General features: G+C 31.6%; 2 long non-coding RNA genes across 3 annotated transcripts; both read right to left on the minus strand.

The window, feature by feature from the left end:
• Positions 1-1719: 1719 nt before the first annotated feature.
• Positions 1720-3108, minus strand: LOC113338983. 2 transcript variants are annotated; one of them, XR_003354904.1, is made up of 3 exons: positions 2747-3108; positions 2165-2536; positions 1720-2075 (listed from the first exon to the last, which is right to left on the minus strand). It is a non-coding gene; the product is annotated as an uncharacterized LOC113338983 (long non-coding RNA). The 2 variants fall into 2 exon arrangements; XR_003354903.1 differs by having other exon boundaries at positions 1720-2536.
• A 1043-nt stretch (positions 3109-4151) lies between these two features.
• On the minus strand, positions 4152-7046 carry LOC113338359. The gene is made up of 2 exons (XR_003354739.1): positions 6399-7046; positions 4152-4951 (listed from the first exon to the last, which is right to left on the minus strand). It is a non-coding gene; the product is annotated as an uncharacterized LOC113338359 (long non-coding RNA).
• Positions 7047-8305: the final 1259 nt, after the last annotated feature.

Below are 8305 nucleotides of genomic sequence, written 5' to 3' on the forward strand. Positions count from 1 at the left end.
TCCAAAAGTGGGTGTCAAAAATCCTACATCCTAATTAGACTTTTATTTATAAGGGTTTATATACGTGGCAATAATTAGATATTTTGGCGCATGAATCATCTCCCATGTGTATGGTCTTATTTTAGAATCTCACATGTGCATATGAAGAAAAGTAATTTCCTTTTTTTTCTATTGGTATAGTATATTTTATTCAATATAATAATTAAAAAATTCTTAAAAGTGAATGGAGGTCTAAGTGAAAGTTCAGTTAAGATTTTCTCTTAGACCTTTTGTTGGTGATCGCTTGTCGCAGGGCATCAAAATTAATTTACATTCTCACTGTACAAAATATTAATGAATTATAGAATAAGAAGGAATTCGTTTCACATGAGGCTATTGTTGTTATCTGATTTCAATTTCTTAAATAACCAAGAGGGAATTTCTGATTTTAGCTAGCAACAAAAGCTAAACTGAAAGTAAAGTAAATAGTTGGAAATAATCAATAAGATGAAGATATTGGTCATGGATTTTTTTTCATTTACAAAAATGTATTTGTATCAATAACAAGAACTGGTAATTTAATCTCTCATTTAATAATAGTCCTAGAATATCTTGATCGCAAGAATATCCTTTTAATTTCCTTATTTCATTACAAACAAATTAAAAGATGCAATTGTGAATTCTACCTAGAGAATAACCTAAAGTGTAGAAGCACAATTAAGTTTAACTCCCCAAGAGGACTAAGTTCTATGAAATAAGAGTAATCAATGCAATTGACAAACAACATGTAGACAATTTCAATAATTCCAAAAAATTTGGATCTGACCAGTAGGAATATATTTTGCCTAGTTAGAGATGTAAACTCCTAGGTTTATTTTGAAATAACACATCCAAAAATTATTATTGGACATGATCTTAGTGAAGTGTCGACCGTCAAGAAACAAAAATCATTGGTTTCTAATATTATTGTTCAAGACACAAATTAGTAATGTTTCTTTTCTGTATCTAGTGCTTAAACAACCATGAGTAGACATAACGATTTCATGAGAATCAATAATAAATACTTATATTATTGTTTGGGTCCTTATATTAAAGAGCGAAAAACTTTCTCTCTCCTTTCTCTCAAAAAAAAAAAAACTAGTAGCAGTCACGATAAGATCTGAGCAAGGATCAATATTTTTCGTTAGTTTAGTAGATTTTTTAATTGAATAAGATGTTTTTTCGTTTTTGGTATCTTTTTACACAGTCTTTTACTATTTTGGTGATTTTATCTTTACTTTTCGGGCGATTCTTTCTTCGCTTGAAGGCGGTTAATTCTTCATTTTGATGGTGATTTGTTCAATCTTTGTATGTTGGCTCATGGATTGTTATACTAGATTCGAGAACGTCGACGAGCTCATCTTCAACAAAAGCGATTTAAGGAATCCGGGTTTTTCGTTTATATATACAAGATTAAGGGCTAAGCACTCTTTTCTTTTTGGAGCATCTCATGTTAGAGAAGACAAATATTCAAAATGGTTGTAATTGATTCTAGATTATATAATACTCTTTCTCTACTTCTCATACAAAAATTGAATACCTTTACGGTATTTTGCTCTTTCTCTTCACGATTTACATGTAATTGGTATCTTTATTTGTATATACGTTTTAATATTCTTGTATTTTGATGTTTTTTTAATTGTAAAAAAAATCATGTAATCACCTTTTTGGATATTTTTTTTTTCTTAACCCAATAATTTCTTAACTTATAAGTTTCATGTAATAATAGTTTGTATTATAACGCAACAATAAACAACCATTCCTAACCGTGAACCCAAACATCACAAACTATTGTTAACTACCCTACACAAGCTAAATACCCTTTGATCAATTACTCAACCTGAACTCGCGCCTCACCCATTTCCTTTGCAACAACCTTACAAATAATTTTTTACACACTTATAAGTAATCTTTCCACTTATTGGATTAATCTCTCAACTCCAAACTGCTTACTTTTGTCCACAATCCGAGATTTCAATTTAGATTGCTTCTTTTTGCCAACCTAAATACCTCGAGTAGCTCCCTGGATTGAGCTCTCTTCTCCAAACGACCTACTTCTGTTCACAATTGCAAACTTCAATTCATATTGCCTCTTCTAACGCAATTGAAAAATATCTCTTACGCATATTGGTGTTAGGATACTTACCAATGTAGCGTAGAAGAACCAGTTCGGACCATGGTTGATAAAAAAATCAAACCTTTGAGAAAGTATTTGCTGAACTTCTTTCGAGTATAAATCCTTTTCGAGAATAAGTAACGGATTGCAGGTTGTAATACACAGCATCTTGCTAAAAACCGAAAACAACCAATCATTGCTCCCAAAGAGAGAACCAACAGCACAAAAGGCAGCCCCAATCCCCCATTCTTAATATCAGCCCAAACCACCGAATGCCTAGCATATACCCGTAGAATGTAAAAACAATAGATCTGGAAGAGGTACAGGGAATCGTAATTATAGATTTTTCTCCTTATTAAACGACGACCAGTATCTTCAGCATGTTCCTGGATATCCATAGATCTGTAAACCAATCAACCAAAGAAGGATCGCAAACAAATCAACAAATTGAATTTCCAGAAAAAACAGAGAACTAGACATTATCAATAAATATTCAATTTCCAGAAAACACTAAGAGAACTAGACATTATCAATAAACATTCAATGGATGTACTACTCTAAAAAAGAAACAAAACAACTTCCAATATTCACAAATCCAGCAAATACATTTACCCGATTTCCACAGTACTCAACGACGAGTTAAAAAACGAGTTAAGCAGGCCATTCCTTCAGAGCTAATCACAAATTTTAACATTATCTTTCACTAAAAAAAATCGAGTAAAGCAGAAACCCAAAAACTTCACAGTTTTACAACTAATGATATAAAATAGATCTAAAATCCCTCTTCTCTCTATATCTACATTATTTTCTCTACATTAAGCTACTTCGTTCAACCACCTTTTTGAGTTGAATAAAATGTGGTCTGATTGTTCATCAAAAATAATAATGAACGGTAACCGTCATCGGATTTGTTCCTTAAAAAAAAGAGATAAAACGAAGAATCAACCCACTAGATGTTGGTCGCATTAACGATGTGCGAGCGATTGGGTAGTCAATATAAACTCTCCTCGTAACAATAAAAAATATATATTTATTTTATATAAAAGAAAATAATCCTTTAGGCTAACGTGTCATCACCATATTCAATTTATATTTTCTAAGAATTTAGAGGGTGAACAATGAGACATAATTTATGCGACAAAACAATGAGTTTAACAAGAAGGCTTTAACTTATACTATAATTTATACGAAGAATCAACCCAATTGAAAACTCTTAAATTCATTCGTTTTAGTGATAGGAAAATATTTATATTCATTAATAAAAACATCTAATTGATTATAAAATTTCCATATATCAGTAATTTCAATTATCGATTTACTAAATTTTTCAGTAAAACGTTAAAACCATTTATATATAGATATATTTTTTTTTAGGAAAAAACAAATTAAGTACAACCCAAAAGATCTCATCCCTACTCATACTCAATTCATTTCTTATATTTACAGAGTTGGGTTGTATAGTTTACGGCACGGGATTCAGTGTACTTTTTGATATTAAAATCCACGATTTTTCATCTTATACACCTGTAGCTTCCATGTATTTTCTATTTTTTTTTTTTTTTTTGTAGTCAAAAGGAAGTCTTGTTGTTAAATTTGGTCACCACACTAAAAGCAGGTTTGAAATATTTCTTGTATCCATTCCAAACACTTTTTTAAAGATTCGAAATTATGGTTCTTCAATAATTACATAAATAAGATTTATAATGGCGATTAAAGGTACCATGATCTATTCACGATGGAAAGCTGGAGAGTGGAGTCACTCAAACTATTCATGATTATCATAGCTTAGGATATGACCCGCTAGTTTTGGTGAGAGTGAGAGCTAAGGAAAGAAGAAGAGTAGGAAATGATTTAAACTTACAAATAATCGCTGGAACTGATTTGAACTTACTAATGGTCTAGTACATTAGCATCGAGTTACAGTTCAGCTGTAACAAACGTTTTGCGGGATATTCTTATCCTTTTTATTATTTCTAGTTTGTTTACAATTACAAAATGAATTTTTCATTGATCAAACTGGTAAAATAATAAATTTCATTAATGGTTTTTTAAGAAGCAATTTGTACAAAAGCCACAATCAGGATTGAAAATAGCTTTTACGCTTACATGATAGGTCTATAAGAAAAGTACTCTCATTCAGATATCAAGTCCATTTCTTGCAGGGCCGGAGCATGGTAAATGATTGTTTTTCAAAGTGGTGATGCCGATTGCATTATACAGCTTGAAAATGCCAATTTCATTTCAATTGAAAAGTTCTTACGTATACCCAAACAGATAGATAACACACCTTTGATGATATTGTGGTGATCTCCGTAGATAGTAGTGTGAATGGATCTTAAAAAAGTTGAAGCATATAAGTCCACCGCAGCAAGGCATCGTAAACGAAGCACAGAACGAAAAATTTGTTGCCGGAACAGTTACCAGTATTATTTTCCTCGATTCATTTTCATAAATGTTTTATTTGATTCAAATTGTTCTCCTCCAACTGCAATTAACAAATGTTACCCTAAATCCTTGATAAGCAACTCAAACATTATCTAAAGCAAGATACAGTTTAGTAGTTTGATTCTCCAAGTTTTATATAAAATGGATGGAAGTAAACCAAATACAACCATATCACTCTGTCAATCTGAACTGGCTACAACTTTCGGATTTGGTCAAAAAATAGCATTGATTTAGCCAAATCTTATGACTAATATCTGAAATCCCTGAAACATTAGGTACAAAATACACAAAGAACTTAAAAGCAAGTAAGCCATTTCAGAACTTCATACCTTTGAAGCAAAAGTCACTTTTTACCAACTTAAAAGCAAGGATCTGCACATAAGGCATGTATCAGTCTGCTTTCAAATATCAGCTAAACATAATTCTCCACTATTTTTATGGTAATTTGAAAATTAGAACCTTACAAAAGGAACCCTTTTAAAAAAACTACTACAACTATCAGTTATATCTGTCATGATGGTTTAAGGGTCACCTATATTGTTCCAATATTTCAAAAATAAAATAAAATGCTACAGTCTACAGCTTGGGAAGCTTTAAGAAGCATATGGTAGATTTCTTATAGCTCATCTAAAGAAAAGAAAAAATGCTTGTTTCTTCAATACGAAACAGAACATAAGGAAGTGTTAAGCATTGGCATACATGGTCTCAGGCTCAGGAAAGGAAATTTCTGCCAGTGCTTTCGATTCATGTTTTTTAATTTATTAAGGATGCTTTAGCACAGACATGCATACTAATCGTCCAGTTAATGTACTGTTAGTTGCTAACCACCTAGTTATAAGCAAGCAAACCAAAAGAAAGTAAACCAAGTTGAAATCCGAAAATAATATAGTTCACCAAATGGCACAAACTCATAGTTGTTGGCGACCTGTACATGAAGACAGGTAGTCATATACTTAAAAATGCTTACATTTGATCATTTAAATTTTAAAGTTTCTTGGAAGCTTTCCAACTAAATATGAAGAAGAGAGAAGGTAAGAATCTGTAGAAAATAAACCCAAAACTAAATTAAGAGAGTACAGTCTACAAAAGAAGTCATTGTGCTAGATAAATTTAATAAAAACAAAGAAATTCAGCGACAAAGAGCTCGATTTTATAATTATCATCAACCTCAACCAAAAATAAAATACACAGTGATCAAGTTTATGGCCTAATTATAATACAGGTTGCTGGTTATCTTCTCTAACATATTAGAGATGTGTCAGATTTACTATACTCCATCAAATTCCATAGCGAACGGGATTGGATTATCTTAGTCATATAAAAGACGCTAAAGCGAGCAATGAAGATTTGGCACTTCGTCAACCCAAGTAAATGGTTTACAGTGAACTTTCGGAAAACCAATAAATTAAATCGCTCAATTAAAAACATGTTAGAGCCATGAATGGCTGGAAGCAAGCTACAACCAAATTCGTTTTTATCCCGAGAACCCCCACCCGGAAATAAGCCTTTTTCCAAAACAACCAAGGAAGCCATATTGACAAAACAACATCATATCTAAGACTCTAAATTAGAGATGGTGCAGCTTATAGGTACTACTATAGAATCAAGCTAACTATTATCTTAAAAAGAAATATGAAAAGGCAAAACAGAGTAAGGTTATGAAAAGAGAAAACCTATACTTAAGCATTGGTTTTATCTGTGCGAATACATAACAGAGAAGATTAAAAGTCGGGGGGAATGAAAATAGATGAGGACTCAAGGTATTACCTTAACTTGAACCTTAAGGCTGCCACATAAATAAAAAGACATTAATATTTACCTTAGCTTGAACCTGAAGAATGAGAACATAAGCAGAAGCTCCAATAACCGTTTTCCTAGCCTAAATTTGGTTAGCATTAACACATCTAAATGATATGCTTTTCAATGCAATGATACTTAGATGTACAAATGCTAACCTAGTTCAGCTGGGAATGACACGAACGCTTGCAACAGCATCAACATCGGTCAGTAAAAACGAACCTGTTGAAATGGATTTTCACTTCTGGTCCTACATATAATTTATTTGCTTTTGCTAGAAAATGAAATGACAGAAAATTAAAGTAGCAGTGAAGATGGAATCATACAATTGAAGGTAGAATCCAGGAATCAAATAGAACTGATACGAATCATACAATTGATTATAACAACAATTCCTCAAATGATCAACACCATGGAACAACATTAAAAATCATACAAATTCATGATTAATAGGAAAAAAAGAGTGAAGATTTGCTGAATCACAATTCGCAACATAAAAAATCAAATAAATATGCATAATATAAGGTATTTGATTCACAGACATACATGATTCCAAACAAATCAAAGGGTTTGTTATACTATGAAAACAAATCGAAGAAGAAACCAATTCCAAATCTTAAACAAATTGAAGAAAATATTAAGAAAATCAAATTGAAGAAGAAACCAATTCCAAATATACCAATTAATGGTCCCTGAGTTGTTTTATAAAAATAACAATTAAAGAAAAACTAATTGAAACTAAGATGGGATTACCTAGTATGCCTGTGAGAGAGATAGAGAGTATGCTGGAGACAGAAACAGAGAAATCCGGGAAGATGATAACCTTCTCAAGTACTGGGAAAGAAGAGAAGACCTAACCTGTTTGTTATGGTAACGTAAGAGAAGAATAAATGGTAAAAGTGATCTGGGTCGTCGGTGGACCTAATTTTTATCTCTTACGTTACCGTAGTCAATATATTTATCTCCAATGGAAGAGATTAACCAATGTATTATGGTAACGGAAAAGATAATCAATGTTAGAAGTGATCTGGTCCGTCGGATGCAAGCATTAAACATGAGTTGATTCTCCGCCACGATTTGTCTTTTAACTTTCTCAACTTTGAGAGAAGATACCGGCCATGGATTGCGATCAAAAACCCATCCACAATCATCGGATTGGGAAAAAACTATTTGTTTTTGTAAGATACATGTTTTTAACTTATAATAATGTTACAATGGTAAGATCTGGTAACATGAAAGTAATCATGAGATAATATGTTATACATGACAAAAAGAAAAGTAAGAGAAAAATCATGACATAAAAAACATTTAGAGAAAATTCTTAAGTTATGACGTGTCACCACCAAATTCATCCTCACAAATACGTTTATATCAATTTTTATCGTTTCTGAACTTACAATCTCATAGTGTTGCATAAGAACTAGAACTAGTCAAAGAGAAACAATAGATTATCATCAATTTTTTGATCAAAATTTTATCGCCACTAAACCGAAACCACTTTGAGCAAATTTTCTTCTTCTAAAATATCAGCAATAAATACCTCTTTCCACTAATATCCTTTGTATAAGATTTCTAAAAGGCTTATAGAATCACATAAAAATCTTGATTTCCTAATGAAGAATCGCGATAGGATGGCACCCCTGATAAGTGGTCTTCCTGGTGTTCCCATTAATGAATAAGATTTTGTGGAAAACCCCTCGCATATCTTTACTTTAGATATTATAGGCAAAGAGAAGGATAAGTGTAATATTCTGAAATTCTTATTAACAATCGGTCCATAAATGAGAAAGTTCCATTTGTGTTCATAGTGGATTAACAACATTCTTTAATAGTTGTACAAAATTTATATATTAAAGATAAATTTTTTCATTCTCTCATGGCTAATTTTTTTTTTTATTGGAGAATCTAATGAAATCTTTTTTTGTCATC

Source organism: Papaver somniferum, unplaced genomic scaffold (assembly GCF_003573695.1).
Source record: "Papaver somniferum cultivar HN1 unplaced genomic scaffold, ASM357369v1 unplaced-scaffold_19, whole genome shotgun sequence".
NCBI classification, from domain to species: Eukaryota; Viridiplantae; Streptophyta; class Magnoliopsida; order Ranunculales; family Papaveraceae; genus Papaver; species Papaver somniferum.